This window comes from Panthera onca, chromosome A1, assembly GCF_046562875.1.
Source record: "Panthera onca isolate mPanOnc1 chromosome A1, mPanOnc1 haplotype 2, whole genome shotgun sequence".
In the NCBI taxonomy this organism is placed as follows: domain Eukaryota; kingdom Metazoa; phylum Chordata; class Mammalia; order Carnivora; family Felidae; genus Panthera; species Panthera onca.
Window position 1 is genome coordinate 33,559,203 of NC_138339.1, and position 13,417 is coordinate 33,572,619.

A 13,417-nucleotide genomic window follows, 5' to 3' on the forward strand; every position below is an offset into this window, starting at 1 on the left:
TATCCCATCCTAAAACACAAAATCAAAATACTCCTGTGAAGAGTCGCATGACCCTCCACAACCACTGTAAGTCTCACCTCCCCTTCACTGATGAACTTTTTAAAGTAATTTTCTTCCCAAGTGCTTTCTCCTCACTTCCCACCCACTCCTCAGTCCACCCTAATCTGATTATACACCCACCCCTTCACCAGAATGGTTTTTACTAAGGTTACCATTGACTACTCTCACATTGCTAAAAGGCATGGGTATTTTTCAGGCCTCAGGTGAATTGTCAGCAAAATTTTGCCCAATCAACACCTCCTTCTTTAAAAATTCCACCATGCCTTCTTTAAACAATGTTGCTATCAGACCCTCCCAACTTTCCCCTTACCTTTTAGCCAGTCCTCCTCGGCTTCCTTTGTGAGTTTAGCCTCCTCTGGCGGACTCGAAGCATTAGCATCCCTCAAGACTCAGCTCCAGCCTCTTCTTACTCCATGCTTTCTTCTCTGGAAATGTCACTACCACCCAAGGCTTTAATGACTACTCACAAACCAGCGACGTTCGGATTTGTACCTATAGCCCTAACCTCTCCTCTGAGCTCCTAGCTTGCCTCCTTAACTTCTGTTATGTATTTTTCCCACTTGAACACCTTAAAGACACCTTAGAATCAACCTATCCCAAACTGAATCCATCTGTTTTCCCCTCCAACCTGGTCTTTCACCCCTGTGTCCAGTCTGAGGGAACACAGCATCCTGTATCCAGAAACAAAAGTCAGAAAATGGGGAGTTGTCATGGACGCCACTCTCCTCAATTCTCTCCTACAATCCATCACCAAATTCGACCAGTTCTACTTCTTAAATAATTAATCTGTCCTTTTTTCTCTGACCTTTCGTCCCAGTCTAAGTTACTACCATCTGTCAACTTTTATTCTACTTGGTCTCCCCATTCTCTACTTGCCAACTCCAATCTATTCTCCACATGGCAAACAAGGTGATTTTTTTCAAACACATCTCTGCCTAAAAATCTTTATGATTTCCCAGTACACTTAAGATAAAATCTTTGGGGCGCCTGGGTGGCATAGGCGGTTGAGCGTCCAGCTCTTGATTTTGGCTCGTCTAACAGAGGTGGCCCCTGCCTCCCTCTACAGGTGTCTGTTACTGAAGAAAGCTCAGTGACGTACTCTGTAAGCAAAAGCACAAAATCTCAAGGGGCTGATGCACTAAAAACACAGGCAGAAATAGAATTGAAAGGTATCTTTACTGTGATGACAAAGCAATGAAAAGGCTGAAGTTCAAGTTTGCAATAGGTTCGAAATATCAACAGTTAACACTGATTAAACCACTGAGACTGAGGCCTGGAGAAAAACTTTGGAGAACCCATTTTTGAGCTGGGAATTACTAGTACTAATGCTTCTTTCACATCACCCCTTGAAAAACAAAGCCCTGTTTTTATGTGGTAAACTAGCACCTCAAAGGGGTCTATAAGTAGGCAAGAGAAAGTGAAGCTGTCTGCTGGGAAGATTTGCATTAGAGTCCTTCACCTTTCAAAACATACAATTAAGCCATAGTTGTCCTATCCAGACTCAACTCCAAACAAATGGAGTTCAGGGACTACTAGGCATTTTTGTCTTTGAGAAAGCACAGATTACTGGATGGTAGCAGTGTTTTATATATTTTTTTAATTTAATTTCATTAAATATTTGTAATTTTTATACCTTATGAGAACCAATTGAACTGTGACTTGTTTCAGAATTTGCCTTACTCATTTTTTTTTTTTTTTTTTTGGCATTTTTGACAGTCCTATTTACAAACTTTTTCCTCTGGAAGTTGGAGAACATGCCTCCTTCCATATTTCTCCTCTCCTTCACCCAGTCTCTCATGGGTAAACCATCTCTCCAGGGTTGGGGGAGAAAAGCTCTGACTTATAGTGTTTGCCAGTTTTCATGGTATAAATATTCCCACAGTGGCTGATTTCAAGCTTTAACTACTGGCTTGAAATTCCTGCATATTTAAAATCAGCTCTTGTGAACCAGTTCCATTCAACTCTCAAATTGCTGCTGGGACTGCATCTTCACTGTATTGTTCTCTCTATCCTATGGCACTTCATCAGGCAGTCTATGGGTTAAGGGAGAAGAAAAAAAAAAAAAAAAAAATATATATATATATATATATATATATATATATATATATATATAAAGTTTACAACGTAAATGGATATACATAGCATCACTTTGCTGTTCAGTTAGATTCAATTTTACTGGGATGGTTGTGTTTGGTGTTGAATCAGGATAGAGGATCCAAATGAGAAGGCCTCTCATATCTGAAGGCATTTATGGCTGTCTGCTCCAACGAGAGAAAGAACAACAAGGAAATATTAGTGGAGCAGTGCTGGTTACACCTGATTGACAAGCCAGCTTTAATCTGTGAAAGCCTAGATGGGTGCAAGCCTACTTAGGGTTCCTGAAGGTATACGACAGCCATCAAGATCTAAAGAAAGAATATTAGAAATAGAATACAGAAGCACTCTACAGAATTGTTGCATAACTCAAGAAAAGAGATTGATCTGATGGGGCAGAGAAACAGCCCAGAGCTAGCTGTGAGCCATTCAAAAACTGCTGATATCTGAGGATATGATGAGTAAAGACCAGTCCGTGGATGGTTAAAAAATCAATGCCATGGCAGTTTCTGAAATAAAGTGTCCTGGATGCAGAAGACCCCACCCCAATTAGGGTCCCAGTAATGTTGCAATAATGTTGTTTATCCCTAAAGTTTATATTCACCAAGTGGATCTGATTCACCAACCAGATCTGAGACTTAAACTGGTCATCCATTGGGACAAGAGGATAGAAAACAGGTAAAGGGTCCAAGGGCCATGTGCAACATCTCCTTAGAACCATCTGGCTTTGATTATTTTTGCCACATCTACTGAGAGCTCTTCAGGCCACAAAATACAGGGCGAAATAATTATTCCCTAACTTCCGCAGCTGCTAAGATAGTTCCATCTGGCACCTCTATACCTGCAGCTATCACCCAGAGACTTCTGAATTTCCTTGCATGTTAACAGATGGTGTTAGCTAAGGGATGAAAGGTCTAAAGGCATTTTAGACAGTTCTATACCTCAGCACTTGTTCCTTTGAGCTCCTGTCAGTGTTTTGTTCCTCTTCTGTCTCTAATTATTTATGTCATAGATTTAAAGGATTAGGCTGGACTATTCCCAGAGTCATTAAAAGCTGGTAGAAGGTTTGCTACCTTTCATCTGCTTTCCTGTCCTCTGCACAAGACATGAAGAATGAGGCATAGATCGTTTGTCAAATGCTAGTGGGTCAATACATAGCAATAATCATTGTCTTACTTTGCAAAAGTTATAGGGGGAGTGGAGATGATAAAAACCCTGTTAGCAGAAACGTTAGAATCAGAAATCCTATGAAACTTAATAACAATTATACAATATGGAAACCCTAAAGCAAGAATGAAATTCAGTTAAGATAGATTTGGTGATTTTTTTCCTCAACTTGAAGGCAGGCCCACTTAGTCTTCTCCTCTTTTCCAGTTTAGCCTAGCTCACTTCTTATCCTCCCCACCTCCTGCAACTTCTTGACTCCCTCCCTTCTTTTTAATTTCCTTTTCCATTCTCTCCCAAATGCAATCTTCTAGCTTCAGCTCAAAATTTCCTTTGGAGCAAGTCACTTCAAAGCCACTTGGTAACTATGGTTACCACTCCTCAGGATTCCCATGAATAGGAGGCAACGTGAAGACTAGATGCCCACAATCTACTCAGGATGTACACCCTGAAGATGTTCCATCCAAAGAGCCCAGTTCTCCCAGGTATCAAGTAAAAATAGCCCCTATTGAAACCAAGTCCTGAGGACAAAATCACAGCCAAAGAAATCTTTTGAAAAAGTTGACCCAGAGGAAAGCATGGGTAGAAATTACCCCCATAAGCTACTGGTCTATAGTTCCTTAGAGCACAAAATGAGCAAGTATTTTTCTAACCCTAAGACTGGCTCTGGATAAAATTTTAAAACAAACCCTGCTCACATTTTTATTAGTTTCTATTTTTATCAAAGTAGCATGCACAGAATTCACAAATCAAATAACAGAAGCAGTATAGCTTTGTGGGTAAAAGCACAGACTTTGAACTAGGCTGCCTTGTTCAAATTATGGTTGAGCCATTTCTAGCTTTGATCATGGGAAAGTTACTTGACTGCTTCATGCCTCCATAGGTAAAATAGAAATAATAATTGCACATATTTCACGGGGTTTTGTAAGACTTCATATAGGCACTAGATTATGTCCCCCCAAAATTCACATGTTCAAGTCCTAACTCTCAGTACCTCAGTACAGAATGTGACTGTATTTGGAGACAGCATTTTTAAAAAGGGTAATTAAGGTAAAATTAGGTCAAATGGGTGAGCCTGAATCCAATATGACTGGTGTCTTTATAAGAAGAGATTAGGACACACACATAGAGGGAGGGCCATGTGAAGACCAGAAGGCCTGAAGGAGATGGCTATCTACAAGCCAAGGAGAAAGACCCTCCGAAGAATCCAACCTTGCCAAGCCCTTGATCTTGCACTTCTGGTCTCCATAACTGTGAAAAAATACATTTATGTTGTTTAAACCACCCATTCTGTGGCATTTGTTATAGAAATTAATATAGAGCCACAGCTAGTGTGCAGTAAGTACTCAGTAAGGAGTATTAATATTATAGATATTCTATTATTATTTATTAATATTATATTGATTAAATTAGCAATATTATTAACAGAGCACCAGGTTCAACAGGTTAAGGCTTCAGTCCTTAACTGTCCCCCATGCCCCCCACCTGCTTCAGAAACCAGTCAGGAGCCCAGGTGACAATCTGGGCTATAGATTGGGAGTTCCAACAACCTCTGCCTTGGACTTTAGATGCCAGTTGATTGCCATTATGTCCACCTGCCCATAAATGAGAATACCCGTCACCCCTTCCTTGGGTCCAATTAATTTTCTAGGGTGGCTCACAGGACTCAGAGACACATTTACTTATGAGATCACTGATTTATTGTACAATATATATTATATATGATATTGATAAGTTATTATATATAACTCATGGACAGCCAGAGAAGGATGGGGCAAGACATGGAGAAAAGGCGCAGAGTTTCATGCCCTCCCTAGATGCTCTTAGCATTCTCCTAACACTTCCACCTGTTCACCAACCTGAAATCTCCCTGGAATCTCTCTGAACCCAATCCTTCTGGGTTTTTATGAAGGCTTCATTACATAGGCACAACTGATTAAATTAATGGCTGCTGGCAATTGGTTCAACCTGCAGAGGGGTTGAACCTCCCCAGAGGGGGATAGGGAGGATAAGACGTAAAGTTCCAACTCTCTAATCACAGGATTGGTTCTCCTGGCCATCAGCTCATTCTTAGGTGGGGTCCAAAAGTCACCAAATTAACATAAGAAGACACCTTTATTCATCCTATCAATTAGGAAATTCCAAGGTTTTAGGAACTCTGTGCCAGAAAGGGGATGAAGAGCAAATACATATTTCTCATTATACATCATAATACCATAGCCTTACCCCCATTAAGATGGCTACTAACAAAACAAAAACTAAAACAAAACAAAACAACAACAACAACAACAACAACAGAAAATAGCAAGAAATGGCAAGGATCTAGAGAAAAGGGAGCACTTGTGCACTGTTGACAGGAATATAAATTGGTGCAGCCACTACGGGAAAACAGGATGGAGGTTCCTCAAAAAAAATAAAAATAGGACTACCATATGATCCAGTAGTTTCACTTCTGGGTAAATATCCAAAAAAAAATGAAAGCAGGATCTCAAAGAGATATTTGCACACCCATGCTCACAGAAAACACTATTTATGGTAGCCAAAAGGTAGAAGCAACCCAAATGTCCATTGATGGATGAGTAAATAAACAAAATGTGGTATACACATACAATGGAACAGTATTCAGCCATAAAAAGGAAGGAAATTCTGTAACATGGTACAACATGGGTGAAGTTTGAGGACATTATTCCAAGTAAAATAAGCCAGTTAAAAAAGATAAATACAAATGAGCCCACTTACATGAGATACCTAAAGTCCTCAAATTCACAGAAGCAGAAAGTACAATGGTAGTTACCAGGGGCTTGGAGAAAAGGGGAATTGTTTAATGGATATACAGTTTCAGATTTGCAAGATGAAAATGCTCTGGAGACATGTTTCACAACTCCGTGGACCCTAGTGAACGCTACACTTAAAAATGGTTAAGATGATAAATTTTGTTATGTGGGGTTTTTAAACAAACAAATAAATAAATAAGACACATACTCACTTAAAAGAACAACAACAAAAACAAATGGAAGGCTCCCTGGAAACAACATGAGCACCAATGAACCACACAGAAGCACCTTATGCCTGAAAAGTTTAGGAAGGGTGACAAAGGAGGCCTGGAAGGGCCCCTAAATGATTTGTTGTTTGTGGGTGCTGAAGAAACTTTACTCATTTCATGGTTTTGTCTCAAACCAACCCTAAGCCTGGTTTTGCTGCTCTGGTCAGAAGTCAGTACTCTGAGTGGGCACATTCATGCATTCTCAGTTCATTCATCCACTCAGCAAACAGTTCCTGAGGCTTGACTACATGTCAGGCACTGTGCGGGCCCAAAGAATGCAAAAGGAAGACAAGGTCCAGATTTGAAGCAGCCCTTAGATCAAAGGCTGAACAACATTCCCAGCTAAGAAATGAGGTTGGTCTCTTATGCAATTGATGGACAAAATAAAAATGGTGCTATAATCCAAAAGTGATAAAAATCCAGAAATCTGTTAATTCAGTCCTTCTCTGCTGCCTTCCCTACTTCTCCAACCCTAGAACAAAGTGAACAAGAGTTGCTACATCTATAAACTTTTCAAGAAGCATAAAAGTTCAGAAGCAGCCATTTACAATTGAATAGAGATACACAGAAAATGGCCCCGGAACTGTGCACAGTTGCTGCACTAAACAGATTCTTGGAAAGTCTCTACAACTGAGGAAACGGGACTTTCTGAAAGCTGTTGCCATGGAGGTTGGTCTTTGCCTACATCCTGGTATTTTCTTTGCAGCTGGTCTCTGCAGGGATGCCCACACCCACCCACACAAGCCACTTTTCCATCAGCATTTCCATACTATAAATGTGACCAAAAGCTGTAACTGGGAGATGGAGAAGACCAGCTCTATGAGGCAAATGTATCAGACACCACTGTTTGAAAAGCAGTGTGGAGTCAATTTTGCTACTGACTAGGTAATCTACAAATCAGTGAAAATTTCTGGGTCACATTTATTTGCCTCTTTTGAAAACATAATTAAAACTTTTATTCATTGATCTCTGTTGTTCTTAGATTCTATGGTCCTAGAGAAATGATCCATGAGGTTCACTTGGTTAAAACAGTGATGTCAAAGCTCTGTCTCCTTCTAAAGCAGCAGTCCTCAAAATGTGGTCCATAGGTTGGCAGCAGCTGCATGAGCTAGGAGCTTGCTAGAAATACACTTCCCCCTGCCCCGAGACTTATGAATCAGAGTTGCTGGAGATGGAGGCCAAGGAATTCATGATTCAACAAGCCCTGCAGGTGATTCTCTGCACACTGAAGTCTGAACAGCCTAGCTCTAAAGCTTATAAAGTAAAGTAGCATATTTTAAAAACCTGTTCGGGTTTTACACTTCATGGATTGCTGCTTGCAAAACATCTTCTCTTGAAAGCCGACCCCAGATAGAATTAATCACTTTCTCCGTTTTACTTACTACACTACTCCCTGTACATGCAACTGTCAGAGAATCTGCTTCATTTTGGAGAATCTGTTAATTAATACACCTGTCTCCAGTAGACTGTAAGGCCTTCGAGGGCAAGAAAATAAGTCATTTTCAGCTTTGGAGCTCTAGGAACTAGGAGAGTGTCTGGAATATAATAAATGCTATGTTGAGAATGGATGGATGGATGGATGGAGGGATGGATGGATGGAGGGATGGATGGATGGAGGGATGGGTGGATGGAGGGATGGATGGATGGATGGATGGAGGGATGGATGGATGGATGGATGGAGGGATGGGTGGATGGAGGGATGGGTGGATGGATGGATAGATGGATGGATGAATGGATGGATGGAGTGGGTACATGCATGTATGGAGTGGGTACATGCATGTATAAATACATGCATATAAATTATGTAAAGTCTTGTTTGAGTAAAAGGAAGAGTTAATATTGGGCAGCAAGAAATAATGTATTTGCATTTCAGTAATACAGTTCCACTATTCCTGTTCTTGGTCCCAGATCATTTTTTTTTCCAGCTAATAATTGTGCTGATGAAAGTATTAATTCTGGGTAAACAGCTGAGATATGCTCCTAAGTCATCTAACCATCCTCAGAACAGCCTGGAGGTCACACATTGACTTCCAGTTCTCACATGAACAAGGCAGATAACACCACCTGCCCCATGCCTGTCTCACAGGGACACTGAGAATGCTAAAAATGACTATAAATTGCTTTTGAGGTTCTGGGGGATGGCTGCTATGTAGGCATAGAAGATATTAATAAAAAGATCAAACATTTGGCAATATCTAAAATAAACCTCACCAACTTTGCCAAAGTCAGGCAGGAAGCAGAAGGGCTGTATTTCTTCCCCTTACATGGGAATCAAGAATAAGCTGCATTCTGTGTCTGCTTCTTTCATAACACACTTCATGTGTGGGACTCATTATAAACCTTTCCTTTAAAATATGAATGGAAATGTAACACTGAGAACCTGAGAGGAATAAGAGAAAAGAAATTAAAACATACAATTAAATTATCAAAATGGAATCTTTCTCTGGCATGATGTGGTAAGAAGAAAAAATAAAATCAAGTGTCCCTCCCCTAGACTTATGACCACTTTTGAAAATAACAAACATAAAACCGGGGCGCCTGGGTGGCTCAGTCGGTTAAGTGTCCCGACTTCGGCTCAGGTCATGATCTCACGGTCTGTGAGTCCTAGCCCCGCGTCGGGCTCTGTGCTGACAGCTGGGAGCCTGGAGCCTGCTTCAGATTCTGTGTTTCCTTCTCTCTCTGCCCCTCCCCCACTCACTGTCTCTCTGTCTCTCTCTCTGTCTTTCTCTCAAAAATAAATAAACATAAAAAAATTTGTTTTCAAATAACATAAAGTTGAACTATACTTAGCTATAATTCAGCTTCCTTACCTTACCAGTTTTAAAACTGGCAAAATGAAACACATCTCCTGGGGATGTTGGGACGATAACATGCTATGGTGGCAGGGAGGCTCTTTATCAAAGAATACCTCTGGTTTGTATGTTTCACTTGTTGATACTTCTCTGTGATGGAAAACTGTCCTCAGTATGATACTAATAGCCCCTTGGATAGGTAAAACATATTACAGTTTCCTGAAAGCTCTTACAAACATATTCTTGATTAATCTACTCAATAATGCTTTCCAGTGGATGCTAGCATTCTCATTTTATATATTAAAAAAGTGTCAGAGAAGTTTAATAAGTAGCTCAAGGTCATGATTAAGTGAGAGTTGAGACTTCTGCCCAGAACTTTTGACTGACCTTCAAAGTCAGCTGTTCTTTCTCCACAACGTGGGATGAAGGATAGTACCGACAGAGCGAGCATTTCCTAACACCTCATAAACCTACATTTACCTAGAACCATATTGTCAGGTCTCAGGTTGCACTCTTCTAAATCTGGGATATTTGGGATATCATTTAAATCCTCATATTCTCAACTTTGATATTATTCAGGAAAAACTATGAAAAATAATATTATCTTATTAACTGGGCAGCCCTACATAAAATCTTATGGAAGATTTCAGAATCCTGGCGTTCTTAAAACCAGAAGTGATTTGATAATCAGCACGTCCAATTCCCTCATTTTGCAAATGCAGAAAATGAGATTAAATGATGTCAAATGCTTTGCCTAAGGACCTTGTCCATTAAGGGCAGAGTAGGCCTAACATCAAATCTGTGAGTTTTCAGTCTTTTCTTCAATCTATTTTCCTACAGTACCTCTCTCAACCTGTATGCTGGTGGTTTATGAGAGGAAAGAGGATTCGATGATCCAGGAAGTTTATAAAAAGACAGTTACAAATTGTCAAATTACCAAAGCATTAGTATCAAAATCATCGGGTTGGACTGTGTTCCTCTGTACTGGGGAGGAATTACCCCTAATCACATCTGTGTTCTGCATGCTAGGAGTGGGGCTGGAACATGAAAGAGATTTCATCAGAAGAACCCCTTTCCACATTTGAATTTTTGACTTCCAAGAGGGCTGCCATCCTCCAGTACTGGGGTGGGGGGGGTGGGGCAGGACCCGCATCACATTTAGAGAATGTGGTGCCTTTGGGTAAAAAAAAAAAAAAAAAAAAAAAAGGTATCCCTTCCTTAAGACTCTTTCCTGCCATCTTCTGGAAAACTGTCAAAATAAATATAAAGTCTATGTGCACGATGGGAAAGGCACTCCCTAGATATGCATAATGCCCAGTTTGCACAACCACACACAGTGTCCCCGTGTCCAGGACAGTACTTCTTCCTTAAAGATCAATGATTCTCCTTAGGCTCATCCTATTCAGGAGCTCTTAGAACCTCCTAGTAATCCTAACCTACTCTGTCTAAGAGGTAAATGCTTTTTTCATTATGAGGTTGATCTGTGACCTCTCTTCTGGCTCAATCTTACCCACAAGGCCATTGCATCAACGTTTCATCAAAAACATACAGAATTGCATGAAAAGGCTACCATTGTTATCAGACAATTCCAGATAGTAAAGAAGCCAAGAGAGTCCAAGCGAGTTAAGTATCAGGTTAAGTTAGGCTTAGTCTTGAAGTTTTTTCTCCTCTTTGTAAATTCTCACTGCCTAGGGGATCCCATTTGGTTCCATGGCTTTATTTTTCTTAAGGTATATTTGTTCATTTTGAGAGAGGGGAGGGGAAGGAGGTGCAGAGAGACAGGGAGACAGAGAATCCCAAGCAGGCTCTGGGTTGCCAGCACGGAGCCCAATACAGCCCAACACCCACAAACCGGGAGATCATGACCTGAGCCAAAACCAAGAGTCAGACACTTAACCAACTGAGCCACCCAGGTGCTCCTGGTCCCATGGCTTTAAATATGCACACACAGGCCACCTCCACACTTGTGGGTTCGGGACCAAACACTCCACTAAAGCTAGTGTCCTATATATAAGTACCAATTCAAAGTTTCCATATGCATGCACAAAAAGCAACTTAAATTTCTTATGTCCAAAACTAAATGCTCTATTTCCCTCCTGCAAACCTCTTCCTCATACAATCTTTCATTTCTCAGTAAATAAAATTCCAACCTTCTAGTGTTTAAGCCAAACAACTAAAGGTCATCTCTGACCCCTCTATTGATTTCCTGCCACATATGCAATTCCTCAGCAAATCCTATCTACTCTGTTTCAAAATATATCTAGAATGTGACCACTTCATGACTCTTTTGCCCCTAACACCCCCAGGAGCCAGCCTGTCTCCTCCAGGTTATTACAAGGACTCTCCATCGGTCTTTCTCCATCCACCTTGCTCTCCCCAGTTTATTCTTCACACAGCAGCAAGAGAAATGTTCTTAAAAATGCAAGTCAGATCATGTCACCCCTCTGCTCACCACGTAAACTAGCTCTGCATTTAATCAGAATAGATTCCAAGCCCTTCCCATGGCCTACAAAGGGCTCACCTCTCCGGGCTCCAACACCTTCTGCCAGAATTTCTTTTCTTCTATACAAACACTGGTCTTGCTCCCTTATTTTGACAGGATTTGGCTCAAGTGCACCTTTTCAGGGAGGCCTTCGCTGAACATTTACATAAAAAGGCACCACACCTTCATCTCAGCTCTCCTTCCAACCTCTTACCACGATTTATCTTCCTTCATAGTATTTACAACCACTAGACAATTCTTGCCTATCTGCTTATTGTCTGTTTTCATCCTCCACATTGGCACTATCCAATATTTAAGCCGCTGGCCACATGGCTACATAAATTTATATATAAATTAATTAAAATTAAATAAAATTTAAAAACCAGTCCCTTAGTCATACTACCCCTAGTTTTACTGCTGAATAGCCACAGCAAGCCTAGAGACAGCTTCAACCTTCTCAAACTTTATTTTTTTTTAAGTTTATTTTTATTTATTTTGAGAGAAAGAAAGCACACTCACAAGTAGGGGAGGGGTGGAGGGAGAAGAAGTTTCCCCATTATCAGTGCAGAGCCCAATATGGGGCTCAGTCTCATGAATTGAGAGACCATGACCTGAGCTGAGACAAAGAGTTGGATGCTCCACTGACTGAGTCACACAGGTGCCCCCTGAGCTACCCAGGTGCCCTAAGCTTCCCAAATTTTGTATGTAATTAGAGTCTCCATGACAGAGGAAAAATAAGAAGTGACAAAAAAGAAACAATGAAAGAATATTTTTATATTCAATTCCAACTAAATGTGCAAGTCCAAAATGTTCAATGAACCCCAAGTACAAGAAACATAAAGAAAACTACACCAAGGCATATCTTAATCAAATTGCTTAAAAACAGTGATAAAAAAGAAATCTTAAAAAGCAGCCAGAGGAAAACAAATACATATTATAGACATAGGAATAAAAATGAGAATTACTCCAGATTTTCCATAAGAAAAGCCAGAAAAGGGGTGCCTCGATGACTCAGTTGGTTAAGTGTCCAATTTCAGCTTAGGTCATGATCTCATGCTTTGTGGGTTTGAGCCCCACATCAGGCTCTGTGCTGAACGCTTGCTAGGATCCTGGAGCCTGCTTTAGATTCTGTGTCTCTTTCTGTGTCTGCCCCTCCTCTGCTTGCACTCTGTCTCACTCTGTCTCTCAAAAATAAATAAAGGTAAAACAAAAAACAAAAAACAAAACAAAACAAAAAACAGAAAGCAGTAGAGCAACATCCTAAAGCACATAAAGAAACGAAACAAAAGCTATCAACCTTGAGCTCAAAAACAAAGGTGAAGGGGCGCCTGGGTGGCTCAGTCAGTTAAGCAGCCTACTCTTGATAGTGGCTCAGGTGGTGATCTCGAGGTCCTAAGATTGAGCCCCAAGTTGAGCTCCATGCTTAGCTCAGGCTCCCTCTATCTCTGCCCCTCCCCAGTTCTCTCTCTCTCTCCCATTCAAAATAAATAAACTTAAAAAACAAATAAAGGCAAAAAGAAGACTTTTTCAGATCCAAAAGCTGAATTTATCGCCAAAAGGTGTGTATTACAAGAAATGTTAAAGGAAGTCATTCAAAAAGAAAAAAGATGGTTCCAGATGTAAATCTGATCTATGAAATGAATGAAGAACACTGGAAATGGTAACTCCATTGAAAAAGAGAAAAAGATGTTTTTCTTATCATTTAAATCTCTTTGAAAAATAATTGTCCATTTAAAGCATAAATAATAACAATGTGTTGTGGAGCTTATGGCATATATGTAA